This window comes from Panthera onca, chromosome B2 (genome assembly GCF_046562875.1).
Source record: "Panthera onca isolate mPanOnc1 chromosome B2, mPanOnc1 haplotype 2, whole genome shotgun sequence".
NCBI classification, from domain to species: Eukaryota; Metazoa; Chordata; class Mammalia; order Carnivora; family Felidae; genus Panthera; species Panthera onca.
This window is the reverse complement of record NC_138343.1, coordinates 137,142,651-137,159,494: the sequence shown is the minus strand read 5'-3', so window position 1 is coordinate 137,159,494 and position 16,844 is coordinate 137,142,651. Positions and strand designations below refer to the sequence as shown.

Below are 16,844 nucleotides of genomic sequence, written 5' to 3'. Positions count from 1 at the left end.
TTAAGGAGTCTACTCTAAAGATTTGGGGGCAGAGGATTTCAGCAGAAAGAACAGCAAGTACTATAAGCTAAACTTATTCAAGAAAGTAAAAGAAATAGGCTGATGTGGCTATGCCACACATAGCTGTGGTGTATGGGAACATGGTCTGAGAGAACTAGACTGGGACAAGATTACATAAAGCCTTCTCGGCAGCGGTAAGGGTTAGAGATTGTATTTAAAGTGCAATGAAAACTCGTTGGAGAGTTTTAAGCAGAAGCATGGCATGATGGGATTATGTTTTTAAAAGATCACTCGTCTGTTGTTCAGAGAATGTGTTGTTTTTGGCTGTGGAGGAGGAACTAATTGGTGGCTTTTGTGGTAGTTCCTGTGAGAGACGAAAGAAGCTTGGACCACGGTTGTAGCAAAGGAGAGGGAGCGATGTGGATGAATCGGAGATATATTTTGGAGGTCGAGACAAGGTGACTTGCTAATTAATTAGATGTGGGGTAAAGGAGACAAAACAAAGATAACTTCTAATTTTTTGACAAGAGTAACTAGGTAGGACAATTAGAAGAGGAACAGGTTTGGAGGGGGTGGATATCTGGAGTTCTGCTTCTAAGGTTTGGAGGGGGTCGATATCTGGAGTTCTGCTTCTAAGATGTCTGTTGAACATAATAATAGCATCTACCTTGTAGAGAAAATAAGAAGCGTATGTAAAACATTTAGGTCAGAACTTAACACACAGTAATGGTTCAATAAATATAAACTAGTATAATTATTCTTCAAATGGAGCCATAAAGGTAGTTAAGAACATAACAGAGTTCCGCAAGATCAGGACTGAAGATATAAATCCGGGAGGGACATAGAATTTGGGGCTGCTCAAACCATGACACTTTATTTTTTTCAACTTTTGTTTTGAAAACAACTTTGCATTTATCTTTTGCATCGTGGACCAATACTTTTGTAAAATCCAACAAAAATGAATTACTTTACAGATAAAATCAGACACAAAGGTACAACGGACTAATATGCTTGGATGCCAAGGCAATGTCAAATTATTGTGAAAGTTTCTAAATGTAACTCTGGATTTCTATACTCCTCTCTCATTACAGACCAATAAGGAACAACTTGCAGACCAACCCCAGTGGAGGGAATACACTTTGAAGAGCACTAACACTCAAAGCTATGATGTAGCTAGAGAAAGGAGGCCCGGGAGCAAACCCTGAGACCTATTTAACTCCTGTGTAGGTGAGGAGGGAGGAGGCCAGGAGGGTGTTCAGTATGGGAGCTTGAAATAACGCTAACACTGTTTGAATGTAGAAGAACACAAGCAATGGGAAATCATATATATTTACAAGTAATCAGTTTTAAGTAGGTATAAGAAAAAAGCCTAATCATTCCAGCCAGGAACTCACTCCTCTTCCCACAGATGTCACATCTCAAGAGAGACACCCGCTTGCCTAATTCACCCTCACAAACACTTCAATTTAATCACCAGAGATGCAATCTAGCGCTCATGATGCATTAAGCATCCAAAGCTTCTTCACTACCGAGCTGGGCTCCGCTAGCGAATGGAACAATTATCAGACCTGATAGCTACCTAGCTGTCCCCAAAGGATATTCCAAGCCCCTAGCATCAACACCTCTGTTAGTACTTCACGACTCTTGCCTTGTCATCGCCTTCTCTCACTCAAAACTCTGGCTCCAGTGGTCCAGACGCCCGAGACAGAATACATGCCCCAGACCAGATCTCAAATAATTCTTAAAGGCAAAAGGGTCAGATTTCTGGGTGCCGATGTCAACAAAGAACTCTTCATACAGTCGAGTCCTTTGGGGAGCAAAACTTGCTTAACCCCCCACTTTCTTGAACCCTCCCGCAGGGACTGCTTCCCCTGGGACCCCACCGTTGCAGCGCTTTTTTCCCCTCCTAAAAGACACGCTTCTTGTTTCCAGCAGTCTCCTAAAGCGCACGAGAAAATAACGCGGGCTGCGGGCGAACGTGAAGTTGAGGGAGCCCAGGAGGCTGAGCCTCTCCAATCAAGGAAGGCTCCCAGGTCCCCGAGGCTCCGGCGAAGCTCCGCGCAGACCCCCGCACCGTGGGCGCGGCGCCGAGGCGAGCGCGCGGGGGCCGGGCCACCGGGAGGGGCGGGGCCGTGACTCACGCGGCCGCGCGCCGGGGGAAGAAGCGGCACCTCGGGCCGAGCCGGGCGAGGGGCTGCGCCCGCCCGCGGGGCGCATGCGCGCTGCCGAGCGGCGCCCGCTCCCTCCCCGCCCACCCTCCCTCCTCCCCTTCCCCTCTCCCCTCCATCCTCGCCTCTCTCCCTCTCTCCTCGCCCGCTGGGTGCTGAAGTTGGGCGGATGGCAGCAAACCCGCTCCGCTAGAGGACCGAGCAGCCCAGCCTTGCGCCCCCGGACCCATCGGTGCGCTGCCCACACCTCCAGGCGACGGGGTAAGATGTTGCTTCTGAAACCGAGCGGTGCTAAGTAAATGACATCAAAATGTCTGCTTTGCACCGAGGGATGAATGTTTTAAAAGGTGGTGGCTGGGGGAGGTGAAGGTAAGAGGGGGCGGCGAGTGCAACCGCCGGAGCCCCGGCGGGGGTGGCTGCGGGCGCGGGGGTCTCGGCGCCGGCCGCGGCGCCGCGGGAGGGAGCGGGGGCCGCGCCGCAGGTTTGGGAAGTTGAATCCCGCGTTGCTGCCACCGCGCGGTCCGCTCGCCGCCCTCCAGCTGCTGCGGAGGGGCTGGGCGAGCGTCCGGCCCGCCCGGGGAAGCCTCGGTCGGGTCCGCAGCGGAGGGCTGGGCGCCTTCGGGGAGCCGGCAGAGAGGGCCGGGGGCGGCAGAGACCCCGCGGGGGCGCGAGATCCTGCGGGATTTTTGTGGTCGTTTGTTAGAAAACCGAATGTGAAATTAACAGTGTCCGTTCGACCGATCACCTCGGGGTGGTTTTTTTTTTTTTTTCCTTTCTTTCTTTGGGTAAATGCACTAACCAGGTGGGGAAGGTGTAAGCCTAAGGGATTGCAAAAATGCATACCTTGAGCGTCGGTCAGATATCTGAGTGATGTGTGTGTGTGTGTGTGTGTGTGTGTGTGTGTGTAGGGCGTGGGGGTCTCTTTTGTTCCTCCCCTCCCGTTAGTCGTAGGAAAGGGAGTTCTTGTGTGCACGGTTTAGGGTAGATTTCACAGGCACCGAAGGGACCAGGAGGAGGAACGCCCACCAACCCCTTCGCCTGTGTCCGGGTGGGTGTATCCGAGACTCCCCTACTGGGGGTGATGGTGATTCTTTTTTTTGGAGATGGAATCACAGTTTAATAGCTATCTTCTCGCCAGCCTCCGTCCTCCTCTCCTCTTCTGGTGCTGCGGCAGAGACTGGATGCAGACACTGGGCCGTTTCCTCTTCTCCCTGCCTCCGGGTCTCCGTGAAAAATGTCGGAGGACTGGAGGATGGCGGAGGGACAGAGCTGGCCTCGGAAGCCGAGGAAGGGGGGATGCTCCCCGGGAGCGGGAGGCTCTTGGCAGTGCGTCCCGAGCAGCCCGCGCCAGCCTTGGGAGTCGCTGGGGTCCTGGAGACTGAGCGGGGGTCGCCTGGCCGAAAAGATGCCCGCTGTGCGGGGACCCGCCCTGCGTCCTCTGCCTCCATCCGGAGTCCCGGACGCTGCTCACCTGGGACAATCTTAGTCGCTCCGGGGAGACTGACCCTGGCTCCTTGGCAGAGTTTTCCTAAACCTCCCTGACCCTTCGAAAAATGCCTCCTTCTAAAAGAGTCTCTGGAAAGGTTTGTCTAGGGAACTTTGCAACCTTCCCATAGTTGTTGTTGTTGTTGTTGTTTCCAATTTCTTTTTGGATTATTTTACAGGGAGATTATTTCCATCATGGGAAGCCTATCATAAATAATAGAGAGAAATCTAATAGTTTAGTTCCCGTTTAGAATAAACATTTCTGAGACTAGATATCATCTGCATTTCCGGCGTTCATACATACCGGTTTTCCGGGTAATGCATCCTTCCGAAATCATTTAATTGGAGAAAAGAGAAACAGTTTTTACTGTTGTAGTGGAAAATAATGTTTTCCTCCTGGTCGCATTACGGGTATTAAATAATTTTGGAAACTGAAACACTTTAAATTGTGTTGCTAAAGTCTCTAAGTAATAATAGCAGGTATCCATGAAATACACATTATAGCACTGATATCTAACACAAAGATGATTTGTACTCAGTTTAAATGAATGAGCAGTTCGACCTCCTTCAGTTAAGTTACTGTTATTAAGCCATTTCTTCTGTTAGCATGAACTAAAACAGTAATTAGTACACTCACTGGAGAGTAGATTTACTCAGTATTTTTGTAATCTTAGAAAAACTGTAGTTAGAGAAACCATGGAAGGGTAGTTTACGATTTGTGGAGATGATGAAACAAGTGTTTGTTATTATGAAAAGATTGGATGGTATCATGTATTAAATAGGATGAATCTCCATGGCAGTGACAGCTGATCTCAGAACTATGGACCCTTATCCTTCCTCCTAAATTTGTAGTCTGAAAGATTAAGAAAACCACCTAATATACAAACAACATAAGGAATCTATTGTTCCAACTTAGACCTTTTTTACTCTGGTTTCTCAATGATTCCTTGGTGTTTAATCCCCATGGAAGAGAATTAACAAGGAGATTTAATTTGCTGTCTGTGTTCAATTCTAAGGCATCCCAGGTTTTCCTTCGCAAATAGGTATCTCTTTGCTTTTAGGGATCTTCGTATAGGGTCTAAATTTATTTGAACTCAGTGTTGAAAATCTAAATTATTGTCATTCCTATGGACTTCCTATACTTTTGCTTAATGACATTCCTTAACATTTCCTACCACTAGGGCTTGGGACTTTGTAGACAAGGAGATATATGTATTTAATTATAATATATGTATTCTTACTCGTTTGATCTTATTATAACAGCCACATAAAAGTAAATAACCTAAGTCTATATCGATAAAAAATCTGATTGACTCATAAATTAAAAAGTCAGAAAACATTTGCCTGTTAATCTACAACTGTAGAGACAGTGGCCTTCACATTAGAAGTCCATTTGCTGAAAGACATTTGCTTTTCCTGAAAAATGGAAGGTGGACATGGACAAAGAAGTATGGAGCCAAGAGGATGGAAATCCATCCAACTGCATTTCTGCTAAGAATCCTTCTGATGGTCCAACTCTGCTTCCTTAACAATGAAAATACTGTACCACCCAGAAGGGCAAATGTGAGGACTAGTGTATAGCCTGTGGATGAGAATAGTGCTACGTGATATTAAAAACATTTTAGTTCAGGGGCGCCTGGGTGGCTCAGTCGGTTGAGCGTCCGACTTCGGCTCAGGTCATGATCTCGAGGTTTGTGAGTTCGAGCCCCGCGTTGGGCTCTGTGCTGACAGCTTGGAGCCTGGAGCCTGCTTCGGATTCTGTGTGTGTGTGTGTGTGTGTGTGTGTGTGTGTGTGTGCCCCTCCCCCACTCACACTCTGTCTCTCTCTTCTTCAAAAATAAATAAACATTAAAAACTATATATATATATATGTATATATACATATAAAACATTTTAGCTTATCTGACTAGTATAATTAGAGTAAAAGTATGAATGCATTGTAGAGCCTTCACATTTTATGACATTTACGGGGGTGTCCTGGATCCTCAGGAATCCTATATGTTTTTAAAGAAAGATTAAAAAAAAAAACAACAAACCTTAGATGTATGTAGCCAGGACTTCCAGTGTTAAATTGACAGTCTTGCCACCTTCTCTATCTCTTCCCATCTCTACTTATCCCCCAAAGACTTTCCCGATATCCAAAGAAAGTCCTTCAGACTGGTCCTCCTACTATTGTGCCAACATCTAGCACAATACCTGGCAAAAGGTAGGTGTTAAGCAAGTATTTCTTAAATGAATACATTTTGCAGAATTGAGATGGCTCACAAAAGTCTTTGGGATTACACTTATTAAAAGGAGTGCTCATGCTCATTACCCCATTAGTTTGAGTTCCTAAAGATCCTGTTCATGGTCCCACATCTTGGGAGGAAGCAATTTTTAGAATCGTCATTTGTGAATCTGCATCTTTTTAATACAGCAGTTAAACTACGGATTTATTTTCAGATTATAAAAGCATTATATGCTTATTTTAGGTCCCCTAGAACACATAAAAATATATGAAACAGAAAATTAAAATTACCTGTGGGCAGAGACATGGACGTGGTGAGCAGGAACTTTGGGTCAAGCTGACCTTAGTTTATGTTCTGGTTTCTCCACAGAAGAGCTTTGTCATTGTGGTAAAGTTGCTTACCTGATCGGGGTCTCGGTTTCCTCAGATATACAACAGGGATAAAACCCATCTCCTAAAATTTTTGCAAGCATAAATTTATTGCATTGTATATAAGGTGCTAAACATGTGCCTGGCATGTAGTAAGAACTTATAATTATCCCAATGCCTAAAGAATTGCTGTTGAAAATACGCAGTAGTTTACCACTATGCATAATGTGTACTATTTTTTAAAGAAGTAGAATCACATTGTAGAACTTCATACTTACTTTAAAAAAAAAATAATATTACTTTGGTGTTTCCCAGGAAATTAAAAATGGTATTTTTTTTAAAAAAAACACTGGTATTTTTAATACAATTTAGTGACTGCAAAATAATTCAACTTATGGATGTTTTAATTTATTTAGTCATTGTTTTACTTTTAGATTTTTATGTTATTTCCCATATTTTATTGTTGTAACTGAAGTACATCCTTATGCCTGGATTTTGTCTGTATATCTGTGTAGCATTTTTTTTTTTTTGTCTAGGTTTGATGCTTAGAGCAACAACATACTATTACCAACATACTATCGTCTTTTGAAAAATCTTTGCTAACTTGATAAATGAAAATATTTTTCAAACTTTTATTTCTTTTGTTACTAATAATGCTAATAGCTTTTTTAACATGTCAAAAAGAAATTATTTTTTTCTTTTGGTCTTTAAGGATAGCTTGTTCAAGTCTTTTGCCCGTTTTTTCTCTTGGTATTCTGGTACATTTTTCTTATTCATTTGAGTGCTAATGTTAATTTTTAAATGTGGCAGAAACACACAAAAAAAGGAAGTGCTTAGTAACCCAGAGGACATTTGGCAAAGACTACTGAGATGGTTGTGGCTGAACCAGACTCCAACTCAGCTTGAGTGGAGGAGACATCACCAAAATCTGGAGATGGATCAGCCACAGGATTAGGGCTGCTGTGGTGTCCATAACGTACGGTCACCTGCCACTGAACCTGGGCTTTCCAAAGTGTACAGTCCCTTTCAGAAGCCCAGAGTCACTTAATAGTTAGGATCTGCTGTTTTTCTGCTTGGGCGCTATGCACGCGCGCACGCACACAGACACACACATACACATACACACACCTTACTACATGATAAGTTCCTGGATTTTCATGGATTGTTTTTGTCAGTTGCCAATGCTGTAGAACTTTTGAGTTTTCCCGAGATAAAGGAAATTAAAGGGAAATATAAGAGTAGCTGGAGGTCATACAGGGCATTAATTGAAGTTTCTCATCAAAATGAAATCAATTAAGTTGAATTATACAACCATATCAGATTGGAATCTTATCTCAAATTTTCAGCTGGAGGTAAAATTTAAATATTTAAAAGGTGAGAAGCTAATCTAGTCTCTTAATGAGTTCTATATAGTGTTTCACAAGATTCAGTGCTCTACTGAGCTCCTGGTTTTGACTTTTTAAATCCTATGACTTTTGACAAATTTGGTTTCAAAAACCTGAGTAGTTAGCTTGAAAAATCTGTGAAGTCCCTTAGATATGAAACTACCTAAAAAGGGTAAACTTTTATGTTACTGCTGGTGCCCCTTCATCAAATATAGTAAAACCTCAGTAAAAAAGAATCAACAAACTTGGAATTTATAGAATGGGAGGCCCCAACAGGAAAAGCAGTAAGTTGTGGTGGAACAGGAAATCTTGTTTCAAATAAAACTAGATTTGAATTCTTGCTCTACTCTTTACTAGATATGCAAGTTTTTTCATGAAATTATATAAATGTTTCATACTTGAAATTCTAGCATGAGTAATAAACATCTAAAATCTCTCTGAATTTCTTAAACTTTGTGTTTGAGATTTTTTTAAAAATATCTGTGTCAATAAATATAATTTTATTACAGACAATGAATGTAGTTCCCAAAGCAAATATTTACTTCCTTGTATTAGGTCACAGGCTTTTCATAGTACCGCTGATTGTCTATTGAAATACAAAGGTTAGAATTCAAGAGCCATGACATTACAATAAAACAGACACCACCCAGGGGAAATTATGACATAAATGAAATGAGCAGGTAAGTGTTTATTTCATTTCTTCAATTTTCTCAGGTCTTCCAAATGGTATCGTGAGTTAAATCCAGTGAAAACCCTTCTGTTAAAGTTGACAACACTGTCTCTGTTTCTAGTCTCAGTGAGAGGCTGGGGCTTGGTTTTGGTATATTATGGAAGGCTATCTGATCTGGAGATTTTAGGAGTCAGTTTTGGTTCTAGGAAAACCAACCCATGTCTCCACCCCATTTCTCTCATGTCTTCCACTTTTTCAGGCTTCAGTTAGTCAAAATCAACAAATATTTGAAAGTCTGCTATCTGAAAAGTGGTAATCTGTGTGATTTAATTTAGAAGATGTAAAAAAGCATGTGGAAACTTGCCCTTGAAAGAAAGAGACTTGTTTAAAGCAGAGAAGGTAATTCTTTTTGGAATGAGCCCGGATTTGGGATTCAAATAACCAGAGATTTAGCCTTAACCTTGTTGAGCCTTGGTATCATCATCTATAAAATTGAAGACCTGATAGTATATACCTCAAAAATGTGGAAGTATTAAGTGAAATAATGTCTGTAAAAACGTTTCCAATGTTGGCAATGACTATGCAAGTGTTAGACATTGTACTAGAGTTAGATAATTTAAACTAATCCAAGAAGCATCATGTAGATGATGAGTACTTGAAGGGATTTTAATTTCTTGCCAGTATTTGTCTTAACTAATGGGGTCCTTATTAACGTTGAAGTTATTCTCTGTGTTTGCTGTGTTATCCTTTCCTGACCAGCTTGTTTAACCAACCGGTTAAATGAACATCCGTATTCATTCATAAACACTGTTGAGTACCTACTACATGCCACACTCTGTGATAAGATTTTTGGATGCAGAAATTAATTAAACGTGGCCCCTTTCTATAAGGACTTTATATATAAAATTCTTCAGCTTACTGTTTTGCTTCTATCTAGTGAGCACTGACCATTGTGTTTAAAAGGCACAACTAAATACAAGGTGGAAGTAATGAGTAAGGATCTCCTTAGGATTTAGCAGTTTTAGGCTAATTGACCTCAAAGTGAAGATTTCTCTACCCCTAATGAAAGCAGACTCAGATAAGGGGAAGGGAAAGCAGGAAGTGGTTCTGGCTGGTGGATGATGTAACCACCACCTCCACAATCCAAACAACAAAAGACTGGAAGCTTAATACTCTTTGTGAATCCACCCCAACTCCCATTTGTCCCTCATTAACATAAAAAAATGTCTATACGCATCTATACTGTGACTTTTCCCCTCCTCACTTAAAAATTACCCTGGATGATCATCAAAATATAAATTAAGGTATATTAAAATGTTGGGGGAGGGGTGAGAAAAGGGAATCAGAGAGAGTGATACCATAGATCCATATTTCCTGTGCAATAAAAATATCATAAAATTTCTCCTGATACTATTGACATTCCTTCTTTGATAATATTTTTATAACATAGTTAATTGAAATGAAATCCAGAACACTCTTTTCAGATTAAAAAAAAAAAGTTACATTTGATTTTGGAGAAAGAAAACCATCTTCAACACCTACTTATTGAAATTATTAGGGTAATCTCTTCATCTAGCAACTAGATGTATCCTGATCTAGGAAGATTTGATATCATTTATAAGATCGAGATAGAGACTTCAAATCCTCCCTAGAAAAAGATGAAAAGACAGTTAACTTGCCTATGCACAGTAATGAAAGACATTAACATTATGATGAATTAACTTGAAGGTAAGCTAAACCCTCATTTCAGCCACTGAATTTAACTTGCTTGTCACTAAACCTTCATCTGGGCTGCTAATAAGTAACTATATGTTATAATTTGAGATTTGAACTTATTTCTCTCTCAATTTATTTCTACTCAGCACTACCATACCATACACAATTTTCCTGTGCCCTATGAGTTTAGATGATCAAGACTTACCTAAAAGCAAAGGAAAATTCAGTGCTCTTTATGAGGGTATTAAGACAGAGACATGGTATAAAGCAATACAGTGACCTATATAACTCACAAACTTATCCCCAACTAAATGCTATATTTTGAATTGGAGTATTAAATACTCTGATGTAAATTAGAGTATTAGATATTCCAGTGTGAATTGCAGTATTATTTTTTTCTCTACCTACTGTGTGGGTGAAACGTGACGTTTGACTTCCCTTTTTCTCTCTTTTTATTATAACTGGTATGATTGGTAATATAAGTAGTATTTCTAAATAGATAAATTGAAGAGAAAGGAGTAGCCATTCTTTTTGTACACCTAACATTTTATAGAAAATAGGTGTGTACGTTATTTTATATAATTTTAGGATAGTTACATAATTTTTGCCTGAAACTTAAGACCAAGCAAGCACTCAAATATTAAATCTGTCAGGAAAATAAAATAAAACAAAGCCACCCTGCTGTTTTATTCTCTCCTGGTAGTCAGGAATAAACTGGCCTGATTTTCATATCTCTGTTAGTTTATGAGTAAATAATATTGGCAATTTTGATTCAAGCCACTAGAGCCCATGTTTTAACCTGCTCATGTCCAGTAATCTGAGTTTTAGCTGTTGAAGAAATATTTTAGACTAAATTATCTTTAGTAAATCCAATGCCTAATGACCCAACTATAGTTGTATAAATGCTGGATTTAGTTGAAGGTATACTTAGGTATCATTTTTTAATGCCAATAACCAAGAGGTAGAGAATCCTTACACACTGGTATTGTCTTCACAGTTTAATATTTTGAAGAGGTAACTTTCTGTGTCAGTGTCTGACTGTATGTGTGTGTTTCCTCTTTTTGTCTGTGGGTTGATATGAGAAAACAATGGACCTGATGCCTTTGTAATCATAGCCAGGCATTTAGGAAGAAAATATGCACACTGTAGAATACCAAGGGAAGAACCAATGAGATAAGAAGGAAAGTCAGGTAAAAGGAAGACTGGGCTCAGCAAACAAGACTATTAGCTAAAAACTCATTATATCTTAAAGTATAATACCATTCAATACATTATTATGTAATTCCGCTATATTATGTAACCACTTCCAATTTTGTGAATTCATGTGACCTGATCTTAAGAAGGTAATTTTTTTTCATTAATTCAGTAATTTCATTGACTGAACATCTGAGTAATGCAAGTGGTGTTTTATGATGTAGAATTTCATTAAATAAATGTTAATTCCAGGAAGGAAAAAATGTGAAGCACTTTTCTTGACCTGATAAGAGGTTATGTTGAATAGTTAAAAATTCTTCTAGGTAATACCAAAATTCACTCACATTTATAAAAAAAAAAAAAAAAACCTCCAGATTTTTCTTTTTAAATATAACTACTCCTAAGTCCATCTTATATAAAATCAGTTTTATTTTTATGACATAAAGAGACCTTTGCATTTTGATTGAAAATACCAGCAATGAATAAATACACATGTTCAGCTTTGTTTTATTGAGCAGTAGGGCAATGCAATGACTTCATGACCAAACTATTAAGATTTTGAAGGGAGTGGCAAGTGTGCTTGGAGAAGATTCTCTGCTCATTATCATTGCAATTATTTTTAAGGGAATGTAGATTTTTTTTACGGTTTAGTAGGATCACCAAAGGTGATCAGTGATGCTGCTGGTTACAAACAAAATCAACTTTGACACTTAGTGTGCTGGCCTCTGACCACCAGCCCTGGGAATTCTAGCCTGGTTAAATCTCAGGGAAGAGGAAAGAGTTGTTGTGCTTGAGGGTAGAGCCCACAATTTGAAAAAAAATGTAATCAGAGGCAGGCGGGAATAATGGAGACTGCTCTTTTGGGGCATCTGTAAATATGACGGGTGTGAGTCTGATTTTCCAAGTGTTTGCATTAGATTGCCAAGTTTTCTTCAGGTTCAGCTAGTCATTAGTTTCAGTTTTTGTTGTTGTTGTTTCCTGCCTCCTCATTTGTAATTACTGCAACTAAATTAGAGCCCTATTCTGTATCTGGGAATAGTAAAATGAAATAAGCCATAGCTAAGATGTAAGGAGCTTAAAGAGCAGTTGAAAAAAGAAATATGTATGCATATTGCTATTCCTCTTCTATTCTAGGAGAGACACAAAGTGCATGAGAACTCAGGAACTTTAGACTAACTTTTGATGGACAGACCCAGGATCTGGCACAAGTTTCATAGAGGTTGTGACGTTTTCTCAAGTTACTGAAAGATAGAATTCTAACAAGCAAACAAAGGCCTTCCAGGCTCAAAGACAGTGTAAATAAAGGTGCAGAACTTGAAAAATACTTCGTGGCACAGTTTCCCAGAAGTATATAGTACATGCAGGAAATCATAGGATGATAAGGCCAGAAAGGAGACAGACACCAGTGGGCATTGACATCAGTGTGGGGAGGAGTGCAGGGTAAGAGCTGTCTTCATCAGGTCTACACAGCGGGGAGCTGGAGGGAAGCAGCTATCCAGGTGAGAAAAGCTGAACCTAGACTGGGAAACAGAGAAAGGCCCAGCCTGAGGCAGTAGGAAGATGACATTGTGAGAACATGTTCAACTCTGAGCCTTCACGACTTGGTCACCAATGATATTTAGAAGATGTAAAAGGAACCTCAAGGCCAACGTGAAGGATTTGAGCCTATGTGTCTGGGTAGTACAGGTACAATTAAGAAACAGTTTGTTGTACCCATCAGAATTCTAGGAGCTGTTGAGTAGGCCGTTGGTTAAAAGCCTGGTTGATTCTGTAGGCAGGTCTCCTCTTAGGCTAGGTCAGCACAGGCCCATAGTATCTAGAATGAAGCTGGTGACAGTTCTATTCTGCATATTCAAACCACAACTGGAATGTTATTTTGAATTTCTTTCCTCTGGACACCATAGTTAAAGGTTTGCAATACAGATGGTAAAATTAACAAAATCCGTTGTTCATGTGAGAAGTGATTGGAGGAGGGGCACCTGGGTAGCTCAGTTGGTTAAGCATCTGCCTCTTGGTTTCAGCTCAGGTCTTGATCTCAGGGTCATGAGATCAGACCCTACATTGGGCTCAGTGCAGAGTATGGAGATTGCTTGGGATTCTCTCTCTCTGCCCCTCCCTGCTCATTCTTTCTCTTTCTCTCCCTCTCTGTCTCTTTCTCTCTCTCTCAAATAAATAAATTATTTATTTATAATAAATAAATACACTTAAAAAGTGTATAAAAATAAATATACTTAAAAAGCCTGGGTGGCTTAGTCAGTTAAGCATCCCACTTTGGCTCAGGCCACAACCTCACGGCTCATGAGTTCAAGCCCTATGTCGGGCTCTGCATTGTGGAGCCTGCTTGGAATTCTCTCTCCTCTCTCTCTCTCTCTCGCTCTCTCTCTCCCTCAAAATAAATGAATAAACTTAAAGAAAGTGATTGGAGGCACTTTTACTTTCCTAACCTGAAATAGAGTAGCTCCCCTAGAGAATATGTATATGTCACCATTTGGAGGAGACTCATGTGAATAATTAGATTAATTAAAAATTGCCCCAGTGATATAATGTGAATAATAAAGCCACATGGCAGAGTTGTAAAGAGATAATATGTGCAGTGGCCCTGGCACGTGTTTGGTATTCAGTCCATCTTAGCTCTTAATGTTACACTTTTAAGAATGGCGTCAGAGGGGCACCTGGATGGCTCGGTCTGCTGAGCTTCTGACTCAGCAGAAGTTTCAGCTGAGTTTCAGCTCAGGTCATGATCTCACAGTTCATGAGTTTGAGCCTCTCATTGGGCTCTCAGTGCAGAGCCTGCTTGGGATTTGCTCTCTCCCTGTCTCTTTCTGTTCCTCCCCCTCTTGTGCGTTACTCTCTCTCTCTCTCCCTCAAAATGAGTAAATTCAAAATAAAGAATAGTATTAGAACCGGCAGGCACATGTCATGGAAATAGATTTTTCCATCCTACTGGAAACAATAAAAAAATTTTTTTTATGTTTATTTATTTTGAGAGAGACAGAGAGAGAGCAGGAGAGGGGCAGAGAGAGAGGGAGAGAGAATCCAAGCAGGCTCTGCACTGTCAGTGTGGAGCCCAGAGCAGGGCTTGAACTCAGGAACTGTCAGATCATGACCTGAGCTGAAACCAAGAGTCGGATGCTCAACTGACCGAACCGCCCAGGCGTCCCTTGGAAACAACTTTTTAATGGTCAAAACCGGCTTAGTTAGATGGGCTGCTTTGAAAGGGGATAAGGTTGCTATCAAATGCTTGGTGGAAGCATTTGCAAAGAGGGCAAATCTTGCCAACGGTGGCGCACTTGGCCTAGATGTTATGGAGGAGATTTAAGGGTTGGGAGGGTAAAAGAACTACAGGGCCTCATTCTGACTCCGATGTTCAAGTGGTTCCAGGGAGTTTGGAATGTGAACTCAGGAGAGAGGCTGAGGCTAGAAGTACAATTTGAAAATCTTTTACTTAGAAGCAGCAGTGGTAGGTGATTGCCAAGAAAAAAAGTGTAGACAGGAGTGAAGAAAGCCTGGAAGAGAATCCTGAAGTATACCTGCGTTGAGTGGGCAGGAGGGAAAAGGAGGAAACTGAAGTGCACACACATGTACACACACATGAACATACATACACATGCACACATGCACACAAACACATTCATACATAAGATGGTCAGAATAAAAAAAAATGTGTTAAAAGGAAAATGAAGACACTGTAGTCTGCCAGGAAACCAAGGAAGTAGAGTTGCTTTTAACCAACTTTCTTCATATTTATAGTAATCTTCCCAAAAGAGATTGGAAAAGGGAGACAGGTTCATAAGGGACGAGCAACTGGGTTATGTCTTGTGGCAGAGACAGTAAGACTAGGACCAAGGCAACACGTGAGATTTTGCAATGAGGAAGTTGCTTGTGAGTGTCCAGAAGGCACTGGTGATTAATAACTTATACATCATCTATTTCCAAAAGGTCTGAGGCAGCTTAAATAAAAGCACTTTCACAAAGGGGAACGAAAATGAAACAAAATAAAGATAAGAAGCCACAAAGAGAAATAAATGGGGGAGGGGGTGAACATGCCACAAAACACGGACAGGGCTGTTATTGTAACAGGGACACTAGGTTTTACCTCTGAGATTCCAGCAGCCAAAATGAAAGGGTTGAAGGACAGGTTACCTATAACTCATTGCTTAATGAAAGGAAACCATTATTCGGAAGAAGTTTTATTTCCTGGCATTAAATCCTATGAAGGGTATATATTCCACAACGAAGAGTATATTGTATGAAGAGTATATTCTTAGATAAGGAAAAGTGACACACTTCACTATGAGGTCATCAGTGTTTCTGATGTTTCACTATGAGGTCAAAGATGATGCAGGCTTGCTTTGAATTGCTGTTTCTCTTTTAAACCCTTGAAGGTCACATAGATAGCATTAAGTCTGTGAAAGACTAGTTGGGCATCTAAATACTCCTGGGTCTGAAAACAGCATTTAGAACAGCATTCGAGAGGAGGACATCCTAGATGAGGGGAAGCAGAGTAGTTCCGGGGACGTGAGGGCAAAGAGGGCACCAAGCGCCTTACAACCTCACGTCCTTTGCATTTGCCATTCCCTCTGCCTGAAAAACTCTCCCCTGATCCTTCCCGTCATTTAGGTTTCAGTTCACAGGTCACATCTCCAAAGAGACCTTTTCTGGACTCTGCCTGATGTTACTGCTCTCATAAATTATCAGTCTCCTTCGTCCCATATGGCAGAATCTAAACTAGTACCCTGAACAATGCCAGTAACAGAACAGGTGCTCAGCATGTTGAAGGGATGAATGTTTTGTGGATGGGGAAATTCATTGATCAGGTTTCTAAGAGGTGGAGCCTAAGAGGGAAGAACACAGAGTTGTGGCTAATTCCCTTTTCTCTCTCTTTGGATAAGATTATTTACTGTTACCCATTTACACTATGAAGAGTGTCTTCCAAAAGTGTCTTATGCTATGTTAGCATAAATAGTGTAGCAGGAGTCTTTCAAAGAGTAACTAGCTATTAGGTACAATTCCTTCCATGATCCCTCCTGACAGCTATCGTTAAATGTGTGTGTGTGCACGTGTGTAAGGAATGCATGGTGTGTGTGGCAGAAAAGAATGCATCAAAATTGCCTAAAGCGTAAATCAAGTCACTGACACACAAATAGAAAAGTAGAGGTGCCCAGTGAGAGAAGACCCTTAGTATTGGGGAGGAAATTGGAAGCAACTCTTGGGAGACTGGAACCAGCATAGGAGGGGAGCAGAGAATGCTTCCAATAAGAACTAGTTGTTTGAGAGAACTGTAGAGAGGACTAAGTGGGGGAGGGGAGCAGCCTCAGGTGGGAAGCAGAGCCAACATTTATTTTGGCTATGGAGAGGACTACATTTGTTGGCAGTGAGAAGCAAAATTATCAATGGAGAAGTTTTTTTTTAAAAACATTTATTTATTTTTGAGACAGAGAGAGACAGAGCATGAATGGAGGAGGGTCAGAGAGAGAGGGAGACACAGAATCTGAAACAGGCTCAAGGCTCTGAGCTGTCAGCACAGAGCCCAACGCGAGGCTCAAACTCACGGACTGCAAGATCATGACCTGAGCCGAAGTCGGATGCTTAACTGACTGAGCCACCCGGGTGCCCCATCAATGGAGAAG

At 41.1% G+C, this 16,844-nt stretch overlaps 1 protein-coding gene and 1 long non-coding RNA gene across 5 annotated transcripts in view; one reads left to right on the top strand and one right to left on the bottom strand.

Moving 5' to 3' along the window:
• Window positions 1-1,707: 1,707 nt before the first annotated feature.
• RGS17 (regulator of G protein signaling 17) overlaps window positions 1,708-16,844 on the top strand; it is a 96,395-nt gene continuing 81,258 nt past the window's right edge. Inside the window, exon 1 of one of the 4 annotated variants that reach the window (XM_060616942.3) lies at window positions 1,708-2,429. The gene's annotated coding sequence lies outside the window, so the exon portion shown is untranslated. Of the gene's footprint in view, window positions 2,538-16,844 lie in introns of all 4 variants that reach the window. The other 3 variants (XM_060616941.3, XM_060616945.3, XM_060616943.2) reach the window with 3 other exon arrangements.
• The window catches only part of LOC132667773 (uncharacterized), a 115,599-nt gene continuing 106,916 nt past the window's right edge, over window positions 8,162-16,844 (bottom strand). Inside the window, exon 5 of the long non-coding RNA XR_013555824.2 lies at window positions 8,162-9,952. This is a non-coding gene — a long non-coding RNA (uncharacterized LOC132667773). The remainder of the gene's footprint in view (window positions 9,953-16,844) is intronic.